Raw genomic sequence first — 25,451 nt, forward strand, 5'->3', positions numbered from 1 at the left:
GCATTTTGCAGCTCTGTTCTCCTGCTTATTACAAAGAAACTACAACAGATGTTTGCGTTTAATAAGCCAGAACATTAAACATATTTACATTATTGCTTTTTAAGCAAAGCGGAATGCTTGAAACCTAAGGTAGGATCGATTCAAGTATTATAAGACAGCATGAAGGCCTGTTACTTCTACTCCTCAGAGTCAGTATGGAGAGTAAGAGAGTTGTCATTCACAAACTCTGAATCACATGCTCTGAGATCTCAAGAGAAATACACACTGTCATTATTTACAACAAGGCTCAAATATAGATGTAACAATACAGGAGCACTGGAGCCATGACTGTATTGTTGTAGAACAACGTCTTATAATTAAAGGGGTTTATCAATATTACTCCCTTTAGGGTTTATTAGTCAGGCCCCGAGCTCTGTTACAGATTGATCATTATGGTCACTGTGTTTCTCCTTGTTTAGTCATTCCAACATGCAAACACAGACTGTATGGTTGTAAAAAAAATTAAGATACTTAAACACAAAGAACTACACCTCTGGTAACAGGTAACAATGGCTGTACTTGCAGAAAGACTTTCAGCTGTATAGAAGTTTATGAAAAAAGGTCCTTAGCTCTCTTGCTCGGATACCTAACTAAAACTTTGTACTCTTATGGGCTTACTCACCAGTTTTTTAAGAAGAAGAAGAGGTTGTTTTTCAAGAGGTTGTTTCAGGGGATTTTCCAAACTAACCACACAATCACAGTCCTGGTTTCTGGAGATAAAAAGAAGAAGTAGAAGAAGAAGCAGAAGACGACTGGGGCTTCTTCTGTAAGATTGTTCATTGTAAATAAATATCTTTATCTGACTCGTATTCGGACGAGTCCGACAACACAACAGCAGAGAGAGCACAGACTTTAAGGCGGCGAGGTGTGATTGCGGGTGCCGCTCAGGTGCATCCGACTCCCATACAGCGGCACTGCAGACCATGCCCCGCCACACACATTAACCAGGTAAAATACATATTTAGGCAGAATTTTGCAAATATCTATTTTTCATTTTTTTAGCAGGATAGTGCTTTTTTTTCCAGTTGTTTTTTAAAAGTCCGGTCAAGGCTCCAAAAGCCCGATATAAGGCGATATAAGGGTGGCAGCTCACAACAGTTTTTGTTTGCTGGATCATTTTAGTTCAGCTGGGTGTCTTTCCTTTTGTTATATTTCTTTAAGAGTTCAAAATGTGTTAATTACAAAAATAAAATGTAATTTTCTCTGTAGCACTTCATGGATTTCATAAGCAACACACTTTAGTTCACACAAAGCATAAAGGTAAAAAAAAACAAAACAATATTTACAGTGTTATCTTCATTTTAGATGTCAAAAAGTATTTGCGGCTCTCAGTGTTTACTTTTGCTTGGAAACAGGGTCCAAGTGGCTCTTTGGGTGTTAAAGGTTGCTGAGCCCTGATCTAGATATTACTTTTATTTTTGTTGCATAAAAAGATTAGTGCATGATGATAAATTGCACAGTGCAATCATCTGCACACCCAGAGTGATGTTAGGGCTGAGTGCATGGTGATCCCAACCCGGCAGACTGATCTTCAGCCGGTGCCAAAGGCAGTGATAAGCAGTCAGGCTTGCATGGTAGCATTGTTTTCAACATTTTACCAACCTCACTGTTCAAAAAGATCATTTGCACTACTGGCCTGTAAAGAATAAGTGTTGAACTTCTGGCTTTTGTCCCTTCCTATTTTAAACAGGCAGTTAGTTTGCCAACCTCTTGTAAAAAAAAAAAAAAAAAAAAAGGCAAATTTTCCCTCCCTCAGAATTTTAGACCAATTTCAAACTTGATTGCCTTTGATTTCTTAAAATTTAAAGAAGCGTGATTACAGAGGTTTTAACTCTCTCTAACAGATAATACTCAAATGTACATTTCTCTCAGAGTATAAGCAATTCATCTGTCCTGGTAATTGAAAGTCTTGGACCCATTTCATCTTCAGTTCTCTCCACAGTGAGAAAATTGGGTGCATTCAGTTTTGATAAGTATACTGGCTATCTCGTACAGAGTTGTTTTTTATTACCTGCAGATCAGGCCACGTCTAAGCTAAAGACAAAAGAAAACTGCGCGTTCCCAAGTTCGTGAATGAGTGAATTGGTGTGTGGAATCGTGAAGTGGAGCCGAGTATGAGAGAGCCTTCCCTTTTCCCAGATTTCCCTTTTGGATCTTTGGATTTCCCCCCACCATGTATATATATTACACCTGTTGTAACTAAAACCTGTACTGAACTGAGAAACCCGGTCTGCACCTGAGTCCTCCCCACTTCCGTGACGCATCACATTCAACATCTATGAACACTTTTGATACCTTTAAAAAGACCCACCGGTCCAAGATTGCCTTTATTTAGTTTTATGAATTTATACTTTTGTAACTGTTGATGCTTGTTGTTTCTACAATGGAATCACTGTGGCGATCACTCTGAAGTCTCTTTGGACTAGTTTTCAACTTTGCCTTGTGTTGTTGGTTCTATTTTAAACCTAACACGGTATGTCACTGTGCGACTGTCTGCGAGGACCAGTCATGGAAGCTCCACTAGCACCAAGTCTGTCCAAGAGAGACCAATCACGTCAAAGACACGGGGTCCCCCACCCCCTTATAATAGCCCCTGGTCTCAAACCAGGCTTTCCCGCTGTTATTACATAAACCCTAAAAGATGTATGTTTGTCCCCATTAGGATATGGATTTTTGTCAGTGTGTGGCACTGCAGCCTAAGGTTTACATTGTAAACCTTGTGTAGCAACACGAAAGTAAATTAGTGAGTAGTGTAACAAATAATTTTCTACTGTGTTACTTTTACAAAAAGTAACAAGTAATCTGTGATACGTTACTTTTTTTTGAGTGAGTTTTAAACAAATGTCTGTCCTCCTCCAGAAAATCTTATGTATGCAAACACGCGTTGCAACTTCATATCTTGTGCGTTTTTGGTTTTTTTTGACAGCGAATGCGCACCTGCGGACCACTTATGTGCAGCCCTGGTTATTTAGCTCATCATATTGCAGCCACAGAAATTCTTTTGTCCATGAAACCATAAAGCTGCACTTTCTTTTTGCCTTATAGTCTGATTTGTCATAACTTTTCCGTTTTGTGGTAAGCTTTTCTTTGGCTGTCACTTCTTCACCCTGACGTGTCTTATTTGGCTCAGCAGAACTAAAATATATATCCTGCTGCTTTTACACACATACACACACATAACGCTCAGCGATTCTCTGCGCGATCAACCTCTCGGGAGATTTCACTTGTCATGTTTGCATAGTAAGCTAACGATTGATAAGATGATGTCAGAGGAATTGGTGCAGAAATTATCATCACTCACCAATCAGTGCTGTCGCTCTCTATACACAGTTCCCCCGATTGCAAAGTGAAAGCAAAAAACAAGCGCAAATTCAAACGCGATTTCAATATGTCACATATTGACAGTGGCTCATCGATGCCAATGACATAATTACCCAGCTACGTTTCCGAAAGAATGCAAAAGCATTGACATATATTTTTCCTTCCTACAATAGCCCGACGGGCAGAGCAGAGATAGATTTTATAGCCCGACTGGAAAAATCGCTAGCCCCGGGACGTTGGGCTAGCGATTTTGCGAGCCCTGTATCTGATTGAGGAATCACTCATCTTTGGAAAAGAGAGTTTATTACAGAGAAATGGCTCTTTCCAAAATAAAAGCTATATTATACGCTTCTTCTGGGCTATATTCTCAGCAGTATATTAAACATATCAGGTCCCCATAAGGAGAATCATGTGCTAACGGCTGTCTAAATGACTCGGGTAAAGTTTGTAGCATGCGTGCTTGTTGTTTTTGTCTGCTTCCACTTGTCTTTGCACTAGGATGATGTCGGCGTAAATGTGCAGTCATATTCGTTGTGTTCCCACTAGTGCTGTCAGCGTCCCGCTTTCCAAAATAAAAGCTATACTATACGCTTCTTCTGGGCTATATTCTCAGCAGCATATTGTAGCGGGTCAGGGCTGTTCGGGGTTCTGTTTGTACAGCTATGTTTTGTTTATGTTGCCATAGTGACGGGTGACGCCCTCTCGCTGCGACGGTGTGTCCTTCCGGGGTCAGAGGGCGCCCTGTGTGTTGTTGTTGTTGTGCGGTTGCCGCCCTGAGCAGTTAGCTAGCGGCAGCGTTCTTCTGCAGATGTCAATAAACGGCTGTGCTCCCTGGCTAGCTCACGGGAAGCAAGACCAAACGACACCTCCGTCTCCTCGTTGTCTGAGCTCGCCACATTGGTGTCAGAAGTAGGATGATGGTGGCACCCCATGTTCTGACCCGAGTGACTTTTCCCCCGCCGGTCGTGACCGGCCGGTGCGCCAAAAGAAGGCACCTGGACATTTGAAGGACTTTGTGTGGGGTACTGGGGTCGTCGAGGACGACTGACCCCTTAGGTGGGGGCTATGTAGCGGGTCAGGGCTGTTCGGGGTTCTGTTTGTACAGTTATGTTTTGTTTATGTTGCCATAGTGACGGGTGACGCCCTCTCGCTGCGACGGTGTGTCCTTCGGGGTCAGAGGGCGCCCTGTGTGTTGTTGTTGTTGTTGCTGTGCGGTTGCCGCGCTGAGCAGTTAGCTAGCGGCAGCGTTCTTCTGCAGATGTCAGTAAACGGCTGTGCTCCCTGGCTAGCTCACGGGAAGCAAGACCAAGCGACACCTCCGTCTCCACCTTGTCTGAGCTCGCCACAATATTAAACATATCATGTCCCCATAAGGAGAATCATGTGCTAAAAAAAAAGCCTCCGTTGCGCTGCCCAGGTTGCCTAGCAACCATGATACTAACCACTGGAAACGTGTCATAGCTTTGTTTGACAGAAATGAAGGAGAAAATCTTTTGTTCAGTTGTTTGTTTGTTTCTACATGAGCTTTGATCATTCTCTGTAAGATTAAGCTCAGCTATTGAACGGCGTATATTTTAAAGTAAAGGCTTTAAAACCAAGTTAGTACAAACGTCACTAATGTCACATAACTTTGCCGACATATGGCCAACAGTAATGTTTAATGTTCTTCCTTATTAAACATTTGCACATAAATAAGTGACATAATATTCAGTACTTACTTTTCACAGTTTACTCTTCGGCAGCTCCGCTTCTGCCGTCTGCGGCAGAATTCTCCACACCGACTGCCGCGCTATGAATTGTGGGATATATGGGACCACGAAGTCTACACTGCCACAGCCTTAAAATTCAGGGAAATGAAGGACGCATTTCAGGGCCGCATTTCGAGCAGCCTTTGAATTGGGACAGCCTTCGGCGCGCCGCTGTGACGTAATCGGCCTTGAAATGCGTACTTTAATGCTGCAGACCCTGAATTGGGATACAGCCTGTGTTGAGCGCTCAGTGGATCTGCGCTCGACAGCGCAGCCTAGGCGGTGTAGTCGAACGCAGATTCACTGAGCGCTCAACACAGACAGCATCGTCAGAAGTAGGGCTGGGCCATATTATACCGTTCACGGTAATACCGGTATAATGTTAGGCAACGATAGGAAAATGAAATATCGCGATAGAATATGAGTAAAACACGCATGCGCAGTGCCTTTGTTTTCATACGCACATGGCCGATTGTTGAGTGAAACAGATGAACCAGAATTGGTTTGTAAAAATGGTGCAACTTCAGTGATGTGGAACTGGTTTGGTGTTTGTCTGTCAGATACACGACAAAGCACATTTTTTTGCAGAACATGCAAGCGGCCGTCGGACTAAGATGCCCTTAAATCTGGGAGTAATCTGGGTCCTAAACTCCGTATACTTCAGGTCAAACGAAGTATGAAGTACTGTGAGTTAAAAACTGTCTAAATTCTTTCATCTTCAATAAAAACGATCAGCGTTGCTGCTTTACCAGGTGTAACTATGAAGTTTAACTTCCAGGCATCCATGAAAACAAAATGTATTACATTTAACGGAGTTAGAAGTTAGCAGGAAGCTAGCGGAAGTTAGCTCGCTAGTTTCGCTAGTTACCTAAGCATGATATAGCATGTTCTGACTGAGAGATTTCTGGAAAAAATCAAACGTACAGCTCTGCTATCACTTCCAACATAAATGAAGACAGGAAACTAAACAGCAGTGACGTTTGTAGGGTTACTGAAGTTGGGCTAGCTGGTATATAATGATGTGCTACGTGATCGCTAGCGACACAGCTATGTTAGCATAACATAACAGTGAAGCTGGAGGACGAACACTAACACTTTTCCACTTATAAAAGTTAACGTTAAGGTTCCTCATGGTTAGAGACAAATGCAATCGCATGGCAGGATGCTGTAAAAGGACCAATCTTCAGTCAGGAGAACAACTGAGATAATCCATCCACAATACGAGGTTAGTCATTAATATACTGCAGCAACATGGGAATAGAGCCGCTGCCAGAGAATTCAACATTAATGAATCAATGGTACAGAAGTGGAGGAAGCAAGAAGAATGAGTTTAATAAAGTTTGATTTATCTGACTGCTAATGTGCCTTATAATCCCGTGCACCTTATGGTCCGAAAAATACGTACTGCACACTGCAGTTTAATGTTGCAAAGCACCTCTTTTTAACTTCAGTGGATATTATACATGGTTATGCTCAGTATATGTCAGCCTATTTCTACTGGAAATGCCTTTTGGTTAAACTTTCAGCAAGGAATTTGCATTTGCACTGTTACATTTTTATAAAGCTTTAATTTACATAAAAACCAGCTTCTTGTTTAAGTGAAAATAAATGATAGGTTGTCTTTTTGCGCTAGTAATGTTGTGGAGTTGTATTTTGTCACGCATCAATTATATCGTCAGTTATATCGTTATTGCAAATTTTCAAATATATATCGTGATAAATATTTTTGGCCATATCGCCCTGCTCTAGTCAGAAGGAAAGTTGATAAAATAAATTACAAATTTTGTATTGTTCGATACATATGCGTACCGAACCGAAAGCACTGTATTGAACGGTTCAATATCGATACGAGTATCGTTGCACCCCTAATACTTATCCAACTGATTATGATTGTATATCAGCCTGCTGTGGTGTACAGTAGGTGCAAGAACTCTGTTGCAGCTTTGGTGAGGGAAATTCTATTAATGTATTTTACTTAGCACTGGTTAGTATATATGGAGGCAGTATGATGGCTACATCTGCTAGCATTAATTGATCATTATAAACCACATCTCCTTGTCCCAATATGGTCACTTCTGGTCCTTTTTTGCACCCACATATTAATTCTGTTGTACAGTGCTTGGGTGCTGTGTAGCACACCTAAGCCAAGGATAAAGTGTGGGTTCTTTGAAGGTCACAACATTTCCACTTGTCACACACTTCAACTGAGGTGCAGCAACTAGCCAGACGGATGGGTCTGTGGATCATATGCCGAGGTCCTGGGAAAACTCCAAACAGCTGCAGAAAAAGCTGGAAACGATCCTTGAAGTGTTCGAGACAGCAATACATCACACCGTGATCTGAGGGGATTTGGGGGACTTGGTTACAAGGCACTTGCGGTGACAGTGTGTGGCTCCACTTGTCAGAAAGTTGTTTTCCTCTTTGTCTATGATATTGGCATTTCAAAGCGCAAGGTGGATAAAATATGAACCTATGCAGAGTTATTGATTGTGCTGTGTTTTTTGAATTTGTACACTATGTTTGCTTTTTCCAAAGTCCTCTATAACCACAGGGTTATAAGGTGGGACAAGAATTTTCTGTTCACTTACGAGTTCCAGATTTCCAGAGTCAGTCCGGTTCAAATATTTGATCCTACAGTCATTTATTCTTTAACCCAACTGTCTGACCTTCCTTCTTATAGCCTGAAGGAAAGACAAAAAACTGGGCCAATCTTTAAAAAGAATGCAGAGGGTTTTTTCCAAACAATTTCAGTCTTTATATTGTAAGCTGTTATACACTCTCATGGTACATTTTCAAGGACAGAAGTGTGCAAGTTTGCCTGAGCTCCTCTATCTGAAATTACTCAGTGTGCCTTGTGTAATATGTGGCTAAAAGGTGTCTAAAAACACTCACCTGTGATGTTTGAGATATAATATTTCTAACTAAACAGTTAGGGTTGAAAAAAATTGCAGATCAGGAAACACCCAGATGCACAGCAGTTCACACCTTTTCCAACCTGCACAAAAATATCCGTGTGTGTGTGTTTGTGTGTGGTAAAACTCATATTTGCAAAGATATATTCATACAACCGTGGGCATTATACATTCAAGGACAAAGGTTATGCAGCTGCTTGAGAGTTGTACACCTTGAAATGGAGAGCGGACCCAATAGATGGAGACAATCAAACAGAACTATAACAACCCCTGAACACCCTGCGCCCTCAATTTAATATACACCCCAAGCAAGGTGTTCACTCCATCCGAGGGGAAGTTGGAATGGTTCCCTTTTTACATTTACATTTTTACATGGGTCCTAGCAAAGAAAAGGAGGTCATTTGGGACTGATTCATTTCCAGCATGCTGACAATGAAGAGTGCTGCTCAGTAGGCACACGGCTGTTCTGTGCCTAATCACATTTAGCTTATTGGATTTGGTTTTGTCTAAATCAAGTTTAGTAGGAAAGATGAGAAATGAAAATAATGAAAAGGCGATGAAATGGTGTCCTCCTTGATTTATTTAATATATTCCTTTATTTTCCAGTCAGTTGATTTGTGTTTTCACATGAAAATGTAGCCAAGTACAGGATAGGGTAGGGGAAATTAAAGTAAGATGGAGAGAATGGGCCAATAGCTAGATTCGTAGGAGGGATAAAGTGAGTTGCGTGGAGAAGAATGACTGGAGCCACAGGTAAAGTTGCTATGAATTGTATTAAACTATTTAGCAACAATTTAACAGCATTTCATGAACAGGAATGAAAACATAAAATAAAATACAGTGACAGAAATAATGTTAACAATCAGAATCCTATCTGAGCTCAGATATGTCAGTCTTGCCGGCTTAATAGTTCAGTGTTCAGTCAAGTCAGATCCAATAGGTCAAAAGTTTGTGATTGGTGCGATTTCGTCCTACCGCACTGTTGCAATTGTTCATGAGAGAAGCGCAACCTGCCCTTCTGGGCCAACTCGGAATGGCTGTGGTTCGGTTCAAAGGGAAAGGCTCGCCATCTTCCTCGTCAGGAAGAGATCCAGGTCTCACGATCCCATAAAAAAAAAAAAAAACCTAGCCTGTAAACAACAGGACTATTACTAATTCAGTTCACGCTCTAATGATATACATGGCCATATGTAAATAATGTAAGTGCTATAACAAAACAAGCACAAAACATTAATTCTAATTTCTAACTATAGTCTATACAGTGCATCTTAATCATGAATGCAATCTTTAAATCACAATCAGCTTATTCTATCATTAAGGTGCACAATTCTATCAGAAATCAGAAATAAACCATAAACTATGGTAGATTGTTTTTTTGTTTTTTCAGTATTGCCCTTTAACTGAATTACAGGAGCATTGCTTTACACTGCATAGCAATGAAGCAATATATTATTTACACTCAATGTACAGAATAAAATTACCAAAAGAATATACAAAAACTCACAGGCTGTAGTTTTACAGTATGTGGTAACGTATCAGCACAGTAAGAATACACACGGACATCTATCCAGTGCTGCTCAAGCATCAAATGTAACAAAATTAAGTAGATTCATGACCTTTAAGATCAACATTAACTTATTCCATCATCTAATTTTAGTGCGTTTAATATTCAACAAGTAATACTAGAACATCAACAGCACACAAGCTGAGTGCTCAAAATGGCTGAACTCCGTGAGAAACCCCGTGTGTTCTCCCACAGTGAAAACGTGGTCAGCTACAGCTGCAGCTATGAGCATTAGGCTAGTTAGCTTTTCAATTAGCCTGATTCGCCCAGTCCCAGTTTAACTCACCAGCACACTTCTAATGTTCAACTCTCAGAGAGGATCTTGTTCAACTCTCAGAGAGGATCTTGTTCAACTCTCAGAGAGGATCTTGTTCAACTCTCAGAGAGGATCTTGTTCAACTCTCAGAGAGGATCTTGTCCACTTCATCCGCTCCCGCGCAGATCTACAACATTGAAATTGGGCCATTATATTCCCTGTTAACTTCTTGTTAGCTTTTTAGCTTCAAGGTTAGCTTAACAGCTTCTGACTCACTGCGATGGTTTCAAGGTCCGAAATGTTCACAATAAATCAGGTCCGTTTCTCCAAGGTCCATGCAGATCTCCGGTATGGATATTTGCTCAATTTATCAAGTTAATAGTTATTTTCCAGCGAAAAGCTTGGCGGTGAAAATCAGCGATGGTCTCGTGCACCTCCGTCTCTCTCTGTGTCTGAGCACGTGACGGTACAAAGCAGGGGAAGGCGGGGCTTGTTCCTTCCTAACCAGTAGGGGTGTTAAATATACTCTTTGGGTTTTATTCTTATATTTATAGTACCGTATTTCCCGGACTACAAAGCGCACCTGAATATTAGCCGCACAAGCTAAAATCAGGGGAAAATCCTGTTTTGTACATACATTAGCCGCACCTGACCAAAAGCCGCAGGTGTTTCAATGTTGACTTATCATATGTAAGAGAATATGCACAAAGGGAATTGTCAGGAAAGAGATGGCTGTTTGGAGACACCCCTTTTATTAATATTTTGAAAAACAAGTTATGGGTACATATTTGCATAACTTTTTAGGTATATGTACAAGTAGCGGTAATTACAAGTACGAAACATGTACTGTGCTTCATAAATGAGTAACAAATGTAGTACATAACAATAACCTACAGCACACCAGAAAAATAGATTCAGACTACCTTTTAGGCTCAGGTGCAGTGACACGGCTTTAACAAGAAGAAAAGTCAAGTCATTCACCACCATCTTCCTGCGCACTAAAACCACCAAAGTCCTCTTCTCCAGTGTCGGATACGAACAGGCTCAGGATGGCTACGTCATCCACTCTCAGCTTCTCTCCTTCGTTGTCACTTACAAAACCAAAGAAATCCTCGTTGTCAGTGTCAGAGTCAAACACCCTCAGAAGGGCCGTGGCGGTGTCCTCCTCTCCATCATGCAGCAGTCCAGCCCTTCGAAATCCGTTGGTGATTGTGGATGTTTTCACACTTTTCCACGCTGTCAGAATCCACCGGTGGAGTTGAGCATAACTTGCTTTTCGCAAGTTTATCGCCGCTCGTCATCCACGACTCCCGCTGAACGCGTAGCGTTAATTTGAAGTTTGTTTTTCGCGCTACTTGTACGGCACTATGTTGCCTGGCGGATGGACACGTGACCAACATACCACTCTTGAACCCAGATACTGTGTGTCTGATCACATGCCCTTCCGCCAGGCAACGTAGTGCCGTACAACAGCGGAACAAACAAAACAAATCGTCTTACGATATGACAAAAATCATGGACAATCCATAGAAAAGCCGCACCTGACTAAAAGCCGCAGGGTTCAAAGCTTGTGCAAAAAGTAGCCCGACAATTACGGTATTTATCTTTTATTATTGATTTATTTTTGATCAACTCAGTGATTAACAGAGTAATGATAAATCCCAATTAACAATAACATGTTGTAGTGCATTACTGAGTCGTGTAAACTCACTGGGTTACAAAAACACAAATAAAATAGTTTTAATACTCATTTTAGACCTAATTTGTATCTTTAGGCACTTTGTTACTAGCAACCTTTGCAAAAACACATAAAATTCTTTGCATTTCTGTAGTATGAGAATAACGATAACAGAGTTTGACAGGCATAAAATTGTATTTTGGCACCAACAAGGTAATTCCCAACAAGCTTTTCCAATGAAAAAATGGAAAAGCATTGAAACCTTTAAAAAACTAGCATGGTGTGCTAGGTGTACTTAGAAAATATAGGAGACTGGACATGTAGAGCACAAAAGAAGTTGCCTAAAAGCTATATATACAGTATGTGAGGGTCATGTCATGAAGAAACAGGAAAAAATCTAACAGTAATCATTTTATTTAGGTGTCATCTGCCTCATCTCTTTTAGTTCTGGTTCTTCCATTGACCACTAACATTATAACATGTTATGGCAGCGACGCTGTGAGGCCACCGCTTGCTAATCTACTTTAATTAGCTAAAGCTAACACAAATGTAAGATGCTGGAAAGGAGCAAAGGAAGGCAGTAGAATGAATGTTATGATACACCGCGATAGGCAGGGCCCTCTTTGACCATCTTACACTGGTGCCTGTCAGAGTAAATATAATTAAAGTACAGAGCTACAGTACACTTTGATGAGTTTGCTGCAGGTGTTTGAAGCCCAAATTAGAAACCATCGGCAAATCAAGCAACCATAGAAAGTGAAGGCACTGCGATGGAGCAGCTGTGCACACACTGAAATGACAGCAAGAAGCTGTTAAACAGAATTTAAAGCTGCCTGCCCGATTCAACCGAGATTGGTGGATGACAGGAAACCTGAGCAGATTCAATTCAGATAATAATTATGAATGCCATAACGTGTAATGAAAGAATTAAAGCTTTTCTGACAGCTCCAGTTTATATCAACTTTAACATAATCAATAGAATTGATTTTGCAATACCTGCATGTCTGCAAATTGATTAGATGATTTACAAACGCACTGAAAGAAAAGTGTAATTAACCAAGTAGACTACTGTGCCAAAGTGACTCATCTCCGAGCAGGTGAAAGAGAATATTCTAATCTCTCAAGACTAATTATTTTAGAGCCCAATTTAGCAAGTATTTAAATCCATTACCTACTCCAGCTAAAATCTATCACTGACATTTAGATTTATTTTTAGTCTCCCTCTGAATCACCCAAAAGGCACCAACAACACGGAGTCTTTTCATTCAGGTCCATTTCATCAGAATTCACAATCTTCTGCTTTTGCTTTTTTTTCTCCTGCTGAGATAAAATATTAACACTGAAGCCTTGACAAAATGATGACATCTTATCAATTAATGATGGGAAGAAAAGTGTGGGGGGAAATAGAAAGCCCTAATGTCCTTTTTCATCTTGAGGAAAAAAGACTGATGCTGAGGAATATTTATACACCAGCAATTAGACCGGGCCCTTTAAAGAGCAGAAGCCCTGACAAATGACTCATCTTGTTAAGCTGACAACATTCATACACTTGTGTTGTTTTCAACAGCCGCTTTCCTCAGTAGAATTATATAATTGGCAAATATTCCCAGGATGACTTGAAAACACTGTTCTGTTAATATTGCATGTAAATATGAATATTTTGAAAATGCGCTCATCAGAATAGGAAAAAGTCCATCTTAGCAACATGGCATGACTATTGGTACCCAAGCATTTTGTGAAAGTGCTAATTGTCCAGGATTTTCATGCACAACCGTCTCTTTACTCTGTTTTCTTGAGGTGGTGTGAAACAAAAGATATTCACTGATCTGTTCTGTGGATAGTAACTGATGAGGCATTAGAGGAGAATGCAAGGACGGCCTGGAGCTGTGTGGAAGTTGGCGATGAGCTCAACTGACATCGTTACACATCCAACTGGCAAATCTCATATAGGGCACATTATTTAATCTGCTTTCGCCTACCCACACTTAATTTACATCTGCAAGCTGTTTTGCAACCCACCTCTACCGTAGCTCCTCTTTTCTCATTCATCAATGTGATGCCTGAAGTTACCCACACAAATGCAGCAACCAGATTTCCACTCAGATCTTTAGCTATTAACAAATGCAACCCGTAGTAAAATAAGCTATCAACCATATTCACACTAAAGGACTATAGTGGTTCAAAAAAAAAGTGTTCAGACTACAAATGCACTGGATGGTCCACCTACAACACTACAGCAGCCATCCTTAAACTTTACATATGACTGCTAACCAGGGGTTAAAGTGAGTTTATAAAACACAGCAACTGTGCATTAGGTTGCATACACACTGTGTGTCTGCACAGAAACAGCTTATGTGGTTCCTGATATCGCTGAAACAGAAAACTTGCGATTGAAACTACAACTGAAAACACTATTTACACTAGCTAGATACTAATATTAGCAGTGTACTGAAGAACATAAAAAATTAAGTAATTTGATGGTATATACTATCAGTTTTAATTGTTCATTAGCTGGAGGTGCAGAACGATCACAAACCCCTGTCATTAAGCTAAGCAGAAACTATTTAGCTCTTTAGCTCTGTGCTACTTAGCTCATCTAAAAATAGAAGATTACAAAAGGCTGATTCACAAGGTGTGAATAATAAATTGTAGACATCTGTATGTGTCATGGATCGCTGTGTGGCAAGCAGGAGGAGGACCCAAATGCAAAACTCACAGACACGGGGATGAACTCGAGAAACACAGCTTTAATGCTGGCACAGCAGAACACAGGAAATACAAAACTAAACTGGGAAAAGTAAACTAACACTCGCAGGTAGACACAGGAAGATCCACACAACATGAGGGAGAACGCGACACAGCACTGAGGGAGACGCAGACATAAATACACCAAGGGTTAACGAGCAGAGTGGGAGCACATGGGGAACACAGGTGACACTGATAATAATCACGAGACATGGCAGGAGTGAACACAACACTGGCGGGGAGACGGGCGAGGCGAAACAGGAAGTACAGAGGTTCAGACAGGAGGAGAGAGAACGAGTAGAACACCAACATAACGGGCAGGGGAGACACGGAATAAACACGAAAGGGGACGAGGGCTCATGAATACACAGAGGGGCACACAGGGGGTGAGAGTCATAAAGGGAAAGCACTCAGGGAACAACACAACAGGGCAACTCAGGAAACAGAGCCTAAACAGGGAACTGAATACAAATATACATGAGAACTAAGAATACTGGGCCAACATGGCCCAGGACCGTGACAGTATGCTTGCTTTGAGACTGACTTTTTGCTTAACATGAAATTAACTTTTTAATTTTCTTATTTTTTTAATCCTCAATTCACTAACACGAGAGAAGAAAAGTCCAAGTTCAGTCTCCAGTTCAGTTTTAATAAGTTTCTTAACATGTCATTGAAGAACAAAATGCAACACTGGGTGATCAGCTCCTTATATAAAGAACTAATTTGCATGAAAGCTTTTATACAGTTTTCATTCTAAAAACCAAAGCAAAGGATTGCACTCAGTGGTAATGTGCAAGAGAACATTTTAATGGATCATTGAACCCTGCCTGTGGTACATCCTTACAGAGGGCCTTTGTTGCATCTGTCAGACTGGACCACTTTGATGCATAATAAATAAATAATAATAAACTTTATTTATGCCAAGGGTATGCCAAGGTGCTTAACAAGTAAGATAGAGTATAGGAGGAGGATAATAGAAATAGGACCAAAGCAAGTACTAAATATGCAAGCAGATAACTGTCACTAATACATAGGAAAGCAACAGGTACAGAGCAAACAAGAATTTAAATGAGCATAAAAGTGCATGATATAAAATCATAAAAGATGCATGGACTCAGAAACGTTACTTGTTCATCCAGCTGAAGGACCAATGAGCTTATGCGATAAAGAAGTGTCCTACAGTGTTGATCAGAATTGAGTGAAACATGTACACAGTGAATACCTAACATCTCCTCATCCAAGCTGTACTCAAGATCAAGTTCAAGGTCATATGTGATGCTACATGAGACACAATTGTCACATGAATCGTTACTCTTATTGGCAAATTAAATGAGACTGGTTTTTCCTTCTTCCTTCCTTCCTTTTTCCTTCTTGCAAGACTTCTCAGTGAATTCAGATTAGTGCAATGCAATCAACCAGTGACAAGAAAACTGTCTTTGTGAACTTCATATATTACAATAAAGTGTGATTATTAGGAGCCAGATGAGTAAATACAACTATGCATCCTGTGCTATGATGCTACAGTACATAATTAGGACAGATGAAAGCAATTAAATAAATGCAGAATCTTTCCTATAGTCAAAAGAATTAATAGATTTGTATAACAGCATTATTATTCCTGATCTATTTTTTGTTGTTAAGAAGGCCGACGGGGAGCAATGCCAGCTTATTTTATGGGTGTTGTGGTGGGTGTATATTCTCTGTGACATATAACTGTCTAAGTATCAGACTGTAAATGCAAACAAATGAGTACAATATTCCTATAAAATATAAAATATTCATGCATACTATCTGAAGAGTAAAATTAATGTTGCTCAGTCTAGTCACATTTCTGCCATATCCTTTTCAGGATTCTGATAAAGGAAACTTTTTTTCTGAGAAAAAAGTTGGAATTCTCAGAAAAAAGTCAGAATTCTGAGATTAAAGTTGGAATTCTGAAATTAAAGTCAGGATTTTGAGAAAAAGGTTTGAATTTCAGAAATCTGACTTTTTTCTCAGAATTCTGGAAAAGAAGAAAAATAAAGATGTGCCCACGTTTTGTTTTTCTGGTGGCCTTAATCCTCTTCCATAAATAATTCTTTACTGTAGTGAAATGAATTAAATGCACTTATTCATTCATTTAAATTCTCGGAATTAATGTTTCAACCAAAGCATGTTATCACTGTTTATCTCTATACAGCAAAAATAGTGTCTGTGTTTCATGTTACACCCCAGCCTAGGCAACCGGAGTGCAACACGAAAAAAGTAAAAATAAAGAAAAAAAAAAACCCCACAGAAAAAAACCCACTAAAGCTCACCACCAAAATCCCAAAACGAAAGTATCGACAAATCTATTTACAGCTATTTACAACAAACTATTTATTTACAACAAAACACCAAACTATTTGCAACACGGGGGAGATCACGAACATGACACACTGAAACACAGGGTTTAAATACCTAGAGGGAGCAATCAGGAAAATGGACAACAAGAGGGAAACACAGCTGGGGCAACTCAGAACTGACGAGACAGGGAAACGTAAACTGAAAACACTAAGATAACACAGACTTTCAAAGTAAAACAGGAAACACATAACAGTCACGCCAAAAACAACACACTGACAACACCGAAACGTAACATTCAGAAACGTGTCTTTTGCTATTTTTTTTCTTTTCATGCGGCATTTGCGATTCAAACCCTGATTAGAACCTCTCATTTTCACGTTATTCTCTTCATGTCTCTCACTCCCACTGTGTCACACACTACAGCCTGTGAAACACACATTTATGAAGTACATTTTGCACTTACGTTCAATGTTAACTACTTACTTGAACAGATTTTTACAGAAAAATCATTGCTCTTAATTTGCTGTGTCTTTTTCTCTGTCCATCTATTTGTCGGGCACATTAAAGAAAAGCTAACAAACTGATGGTGCGATGGACATAAGCAAAGGAAGAACCCATTAAAATCTGTTGAAAATCTGGGTTGCTTTCTTTACAAATGCAAACTAGGGCACTGGCCTTGAAGGATGCACTCTCTGAGTGCCCTTATTCTTTTATGGCTTCATGCTCATTTTGATGAGAGGCCAGTCTTCTGATCTCAGGGGGCGAGTGTGTAAAACTGGATAGGCATCATTTCAAAAGCATACTTGTCCACACAGCCTATGTAGTAAAAAGAAAACAATTAAAAACAATCTTTGTCTCATTGTCCTTCTACTACTCTCATATACTGTCAATGGCCTTTGCAAACATCTTATGAATATTGATGAACATATTGTGCGTGTGGAGAATGACTGTGGTGTTAAAAGCACAAACTTGTTCTGAGAAGCTGACGGCAGCAGCTGTTAATGTAATGCACTACACTGTTTATTTTCCAAAATGAGATAGTGTTGTTTTTATGATTCTTTTTTCTCTCAGGAGTGGGTATTGAGCTGTCCTGTTGGGTCACTGGTTCAGCCATCGATCCTGCCCCTCGTCTCCATTCACTTCCCTGGATTTAAAGACCAGCTCAGCCCTGGTCATTCTCACCAGACTTGCACTTACCTGCCTGGCCGCTCTCCAGAGCTTCCAAACCCTGGAAATACCCTGACAAACCTCCTGATCTGCAAATTAAGGAAAATCCCAAGTAAGGAAATCAACGACACTATTAACAACACACATGAAACGCTCACCTTCAGCTCTGCACTAACCCATCATCTTCTCTTGGGCACTCCTCTGGTCAAATGGTCAAATCCTCTTCTTCCCTGAAAAAAATTTAAATTTTTGCTAGTTTGTGAATTCCCTTTGCTACGGAGCCCATGCTCCTGCACTGGTATTATGACAGTATTCATATATAGAGGTGAGCTTTGCTGAACTTTGGCTAGCTGGTCTCTTCAGTGGTTGGCACCTGAGACATTATATATATAATTAAGTATTTTTATTTAAATATTTGTATTGTTTTTTTATCTTTTTGTAAAACAGAGAAGTTCCTATAAGGTAAATGGGTTGCTGTACATTACATTGTGTACAAATCCAAAATAATCCTGCTGACCTGAATGTTACATGGCTGGCCAGCTATTCTACGTTGTTACAGTGTTGACACTTTGATTTGCTAATTTTTAAAAAATGACGTGATTTTTGTACATATAGAGCAACCACCTACAAAAGAATGAACTGTACCCGCCTATTACCTGGTGTGAGGGATTATCCATTCAGGGCATGCTGCTGTTCTTAAATACCGGTTTTGGCCCTTCTCCATGCAGTGTGGATGTTTGTGATGGTGATGCCAATTAACACTTCAACTTTAATGCTTTTGGACTAAAGCTCCTAAAACAGGAGCTTCAGCTTCTTTATTTAATACATTTGTACAGAGCAGCAAACACTTATCCTGTAAGCTCTTTGCTCACGTTGCTGTCTATGACCCTCTCCTGTCTGATGGCTTTTTCAGTCTCTGACATTGCCACCTCTCGTTTCAGCAGTTTGGCCACTTTGTGAATAATGTCCCCCTCGACACATGAGCAAGATGTAGCCTCATTGAGCTGGCAGTGAATGATTTGTTGTGCAGAGTATACTGAGGAAACACACACCTACGGCACAAACGTAACATCATAGGCACCTAAACAGGCTTGAGTTTGATGTTGGCAATCATAAAATAGCTTCTGGTCCATTCAACTGAGCACTCCCTTTTGCCCTTTAAGAGTCACAGTGGAATAAACAGGAAAAAGAATAAATAGCAGAAGAGCCAATGCAATTTGTCCTGTTATTCTGTTTGGAGGGTGTGTGTGAAACAACAAGGAGCAAAGTGATCCTAAATCACCTGCTCAGGCTATTGTCTTCATACTTGAATTGCTCAGTGAAAAATTTGGGTTCCTGCTGAGAACACGATGGCATCCACAAAGCCCATAAATGTCAGCTCATTGTTAAAGGGGAGGCATGTATTAGTCAGGAAACATACAAATTACTTCCCGAAGCTTCCATGCTCCACAAAGAAACGTCATAATCTGTTCAAAATCATTAACCAGCTGATTGATTCTATTGATTAGCTTCCAGCTTTGCAGCCTTGTCTAAACTGTATGGATTTTGCCTCAGAAGTGTTTTCCTCCCTAATTTTAATAAAAGATATGCCCCAACTGAACACATAATTGTAGCTAGGTTGCCTAAGTATCTTGTCAGTACCAATACATGATGTGAGATTATGAGACATGGACCTGATACCAGATCCTACATCTAAGATTTGGGGGATTTTCTTGGCCACCAAAGCTGACACTCAAACAGCAAATCAAAGTTGCATTGTGATGTGTTATTTGCTGGTCAAGAGTGATTTTTGACCAGGACATTTCCTTCAATGCACATATTAAACAAATATGTAGGACTGCTTTCTTCCATTTGCGCAACATCTCTAAAATTAGAACTATCCTGTCTCAGAGTGACGCTGAAAAACTAGTTCATGCATTTATTACTTCCAGGCTGGACTACTGCAATTCATTATTATCATGAAGTCCTAAAAACTCCCTGAAAAGCCTTCAGCTAATCCAAAATGCTGCAGCAAGAGTCCTGACAGGGACTAGAAAGAGAGAGCAGATTTCTCCTGTTTTGGCTTCCCTTCATTGGCTTCCTGTTAAATCCAGAATTGAATTCAAAATCCTGCTCCTCACATACAAGGTCTTAAATAATCAGGCCCCATCTTATCTTAATGACCTTGTAGTACCATATCACCCTATTAGAGCACTTCGCTCTCGCTCTGCAGGCCTACTTGTTGTTCCTAGAGTATTTAAAAGTAGAATGGGAGGCAGAGCCTTCAGTTTTCAGGCCCCTCTTCTGTGGAAACAGCTTCCAGTTTGGATTCAAAAGACAGACACTATCTCTACTTTTAAGATTAGGCTTAAAACTTTCCTTTTTGCTAAAGCATATAGTTAGGGCTGGACCAGGTGACCCTGAGTCCTCCCTTAGTTATGCTGCAATAGGCGTAGGCTGCTGGATTCCAATGATGCATTGAGTTTTTCCTTTTCAGTCACCTTTCTCACTCACTATGTGTTAATAGACCTCTCTGCATTGAATCACACTTGTTATTAATCTCTGTCTCTCTTCCACAGCATGTCTTTATCCTGTCTTCCTTCTCTCACCCCAACCGGTCGCAGCAGATGGCCCCGCCCCTCCTTGAGCCTGGTTCTGCTGGAGGTTTCTTCCTGTTAAAAGGGAGTTTTTCCTTCCCACTGTTGCCAAAGTGCTTGCTCATAGAGGGTCATTTGATTGTTGGGTTTTTCTCTGTATGTATTATTGTAGGGTCTACCTTACAATATAAAGCGCCTTGAGGCGACTTTTGTTGTGATTTGGCGCTGTATAAATAAAACTGAATTGAATTGAACTGTCCCTTTTATGCAGATGATCTACTTCTATATGTATAAGATGGACTGTTAATTGTGTATACATTCTAGAGTCTTGGCTTCTTTTCAGGTTATACAATTACAATTTATGTATTAGCCTATAGATATACTGGCTTTTCCACTTAGTGCTACTTACTACAGCAACTTACAGTCTGAAATTCCTTTTAGTCTTAATCCTGTTAAGTATCTAGGAATCCATAACTTCTGCTCTGTCAGAAATTTGATGGTACTTGTCTTATATCATCCGTAGACAGAATAAATGTGATGACAGGATTTGTCTTCGTCAAAGTGACGAAATTATTACTGAAAAAAAGAGTTTTCCTTTTTTCCCCCTTTTTGGCACGCACACATAAACTGACTAATTAGCTCCATCTTCTAGGGATGCTATGATATGTGCTAGAGATTCAGTCATGCTCCCCATCTTCACCCATGACCCTGCTCACTGCTGTCCTGCTGATTAATCCTAACAATCCTTTGTTGCTGCCCACTCTCCTGATTTGTTTTCAGTTCAGATGTCATATTATGTTAGCTTCCAGCATGTTGCCCTTAGTAAAGGATCACATTTTCTCCGTCTTTCATTGATACCACTCATATGCTGTGTGTGTGTCTCCCATTGCCAGCCATTGAATGACCTTCTGACCTAAAGCCTTCTTCAGAAATGACTCGTATCAGACACCTTATATAAAAAAAGTCATGATTCTTTACTGTGAAAAAAACAACTACTTTGTGCAGGAGGTAGATTTCACAGATGTGGAGCGAAAGGTAAGCATACAGCATATAATTCAAGGTATCTATTAGCAAGAGTTCATACAGAGTAAAATCTAAAATGTATTCAAATATCACAGACAGATGCTGGACTTCCTCTATTTTTAAGTAATATTATCTTTTTATTTGCCTCACTTTGCACAAATTCTAGAGGGTTTTTTTTTTTTTTACATCGTGATAAACATTTTGGCAAACTTTAAAAATAATGAATCCTTTACAGCCATGTGCACGACTCTGGTCAGCTCACCATCACCAAAAGGTCTGAGACCATACAAGACAACCAAAGTGGATGATCACAGAATTCATTCTTTGGTTAAGCCTACAATCAAACAACAGTCAAGAGCCTGGACAATTCTAAAGAAAAATATTTGGGCAAATGGAACCAAGATAAACTTGTACCAGAATGATAGGAAGAGAAAATTATAGAGAACGTGAGAAACGGTCCATTATCTGAAGCCCACTACATAATAGCTGTGTCCCAAAACCTAGGCCGCATCCTTCGTAGGACCCGGCCTTCTTGGTTTATGTGGGCCGAGTCTTCCTTCGAAGACCGAGAAGGCCGGAAGTGCGAGGCTGTGAAATGGGATGGTCTAGCTTTCAGATTTGCGTCACCGCTGTCTCGGTGGAGTTTAATAAACTCACCTATCTGCTTCTTGCTATCTAAAATATAACAGGACACTGGCGTAAATTCTCGACCATCAAATCTAATCTAATCTTTAATCTCAGTCAAACCGATTTACTCAGGGACAAATAAAACACTGAAAAAAGCCAAACAATAACATTTTTAAGTCATCTAAGTGACTTATATATCATGTTTAACCTGAGTAGCGAAAGACCGCAGGGGTCTGAAAACGATGTGCTGGGAATCCACTGCTCTGGCCGGCTCTAGTGACCCTTGAACCCCCGGCTAGCTATCAACTTGGTGGGTAACAAACATCTCCAAAAACGTCGGAGCACTTTTGCAAATATGTTGTGTCATATCCCACAAACTCTTAAAAAAGGCAGTAAACCGTTTTCTGATGGAGAGTTCATTCAAGAGTGCTAGGTGGACTCTGCAGGGCTATGTCCAGATAAATAAGTGCACTTGTTATTTTTCTCACTGAACAACTATTCAGTATTTCTTAGCTATGTGTTAAAAATAAAATGAAATACTGTAATCATTGATTTCCTCTTTATGACTTGTATTTTTGATCCTCTGGGGATTGTGTATTGAACGTGGCTGTTAAAATAAACTCCTTGATTTGAAGCTGGAATTCTGCATTTCAATCACTGATTTAAAGCCCACAGTGGCGCTGGTGGTGCACAGAGCCACCACTACAAATGCTAAATGGGCTTAACTGTGCATGATCTAAGTTACCAGTCTTAAGTAGTAGTAGTTTGTAGTAGTATTACAAAATTAAAAGTTTACTGTAGAACTGCTCTTTTTGTAAGTCAATATTATGTCTCATCTTCTTCAACAGAAAAGACTGATGGCTTCAGAGTGCTGTCTAAGCCCTTACCTTCATTCTGCTCTCTATATGTACACAATGATGGATGGCACCTGTGAGTGTTTTGACTAGCTGAAAGTAAAGGCACTTATAGTGATTTATAAGAAGGGTAAAAAGTTCCCTATATGTGAAGTGTTATGTGAGTGAAGAGACTCTTTGTGTTTGAGCCTCATGAAACAGAACACATAAGGTTATTAAAGATGTTGACATTTTTACCTGATCATCTTTTTACTTTGCTTGGACAGTGTGTATGTCATACTAGTTATATCCATCAACATACTTTGGGGAAGCTTAGAATTGGTACACTAATACTCTGTACTCAGGAGTCTCACAACTATGATTTCAGTTGTGAAGAGAAAAAGGGGAAGGAGGAGGATTTCTGGTTTGTGTGAATCAGTGAGAGCAGGAAGTGTCTGTAATCTTTCTACTAGCTGAATGTAATAATACTTTTGTCAGCTGGCATCAACAGGGCAAGACCACCTGAAACTCCAACAAAAGCAAAATAAGCCGAGCTTGATGAATGCACCGCACAGCATAACCATAAGTAGGCTAAGCTTTGTCAGAGGATGAAAATGATTAATTAGACACATTAATTAAATTTATACTTTTCATTGTGGCACCGTTTTTGACTGATATATTCATTAGAGATTAGGTTGGCATCCACTGAGTGTGTACACCAGCAACAAGGCTGCTGTAAAACTGCACATATACATTATTTTTACTTTGTTTTGTGCCATCCTCTTCTTTTTATGTCTTTGGCTGCACTAACACTTTCATCTCAGCTGTCAACTGTGGTTTGACAGTCTCTGTAAATATTTACTGCTTCTACTGCATGATAGATATGAAGTCACTGGCGTCACTGTTCCTTCAAAGCATGGACCGACAGTTTCAAGTGAGTAGAGGAAAGTGCTAATACTCAACACAGACCCTTGAGCAGGGCACTGACTCTCAACTACCTTCTTCCTCAACTTTGCACTGCTCTGCAATTCTCTTCTCCTTGGTTGGTTGTCTTGGTTTGATCATACCCATTTGTTAGGTTGGTTTTGTATTTCAGTTTGGCTTTGCTGATAATACGGATTTAATATTTCCATATTCTGTTTTCCATATAAACAACTTTTTTTTTTAAAGAAGCGAGACTTAAAGTACAAAACAGTTGTTCTGCATTATGTGTTTGGTAATAATGGAAATTTTAAAATCTTGTAGAGGGGTCTGGGTTGTACCAGAGACACTCCTTCACCTTTCTGGTGGGATACTGAGGTATTATCAAAGCAGGTGCTTTGTCCTGGGTCGATCCTGGGCCTCCTAGTTGGAGGTGCCCGAAACACCTCACCAGGAGGTATCCTAGTCAGATGCTCAGACCACTTGACATGGTTCTAAGGAAGTTCCCAGACATCCTTCAGAACAAGTTGTTTGCCCCATAAACAGTATTTACCAGTAATCAAAAAATCACTTCCAGCAGCAAGTTTCATGTAAACACATGAATGAATAATAATGTTACGTATATGATTCTTTTTGCAGTATGTAGCTTAATGTAAGTATATCAAAGTTTAAAACTAAATGCAACAGTCGTATGTATTTACATTTGCATGAGGGCTCAAAACCTGAAATAATAAAGTCTTTTCAATGAAATTTTCTGTATTAATGTCACCAAACATTCAGATTTTTCTTTGTGCTCTCATTCAGTCTATACCTTGTAAAACAATTTATGGACTGTGTGAATTTACAATAACTGTTCCCAGCTTGGAGGACTGAGTCACTGTGTCTGTGATATATTAAATGTTGCACAAATATCCCCCATTACATGAAGTAGGGGGGTCATTTGTTTGCCACCGTCTGGGTCTGCACTGGTTGCAGACCAGGAGAGCACAGAGAAGAGGGAGGAGATGATGGAGGGGGTGGAGGTTCCTGCCGGCTCATGAATTACAGATCACACCGTTTAATCTACACATATGGATCTGGCATGTGTTAGTCTTTGAGAGTATTTTAAAATATTAAGGACATGTCCCAATGAATGCACCATAATGGGGTCTGAACAAATTCCCGCTGCTTCCTGATAAGTTAGTTTATACAGTCTGTGATGTGTTGCTCAGGTTTTACAACATGCATGTGCTCCAAATATTGATTTCTTCTGCGTGGAAAGCAGACAGGACCTTGTAAGCAACCATTTAGAAGACAGGTAAGATAGAAAGAGAAGGAAGACAGAAAACCTTCTTTCTAACATGAGAGACCCTTTTGACTCTTTGTGTAGCTTTATGTTGTGCTATTTAGATCTCAGACTGAAGAACTATGTACACACTGTGTTTCTCTATCCTCCATCCTCTCCATCCATTACAGCCTGAAAAGGGGAGAGTGTACAAAAAAGCTCAGTAGAGTGTAAATTAAAAACACACCACAAGTACCAATTATTCTGCCCAGATAGTCAAATAACAATAATAATTCTCACTAGACCTTTTTCTTCCTTGAAGCTTAAGAAGATGCCGTTTGTTACTGAAAGCCAAGCCGTAATGTTCCTGCTAGTCTGTAAAATGTGCCATGCATTCTGGTTTTGTGTGCTTGGACTTGATGGATTATGTGTTATAATATGTAACTGGTTGA

General features: G+C 40.0%; 1 long non-coding RNA gene across 1 annotated transcript in view; it reads left to right on the forward strand.

Moving 5' to 3' along the window:
* The window catches only part of LOC146561460 (uncharacterized), a 38,386-nt gene extending 17,799 nt beyond the window's left edge, over positions 1–20,587 (forward strand). Inside the window, exons 2-3 of the long non-coding RNA XR_014894888.1 lie at positions 17,660–17,867; positions 20,314–20,587. This is a non-coding gene — a long non-coding RNA (uncharacterized LOC146561460). The remainder of the gene's footprint in view (positions 1–17,659; positions 17,868–20,313) is intronic.
* Positions 20,588–25,451: the final 4,864 nt, after the last annotated feature.

This window comes from Mchenga conophoros, linkage group LG13 (assembly GCF_057382185.1).
Source record: "Mchenga conophoros isolate Kocher_MC1m ecotype Shallow Benthic linkage group LG13, M_conophoros_male_GT1.1, whole genome shotgun sequence".
In the NCBI taxonomy this organism is placed as follows: Eukaryota; Metazoa; Chordata; class Actinopteri; order Cichliformes; family Cichlidae; genus Mchenga; species Mchenga conophoros.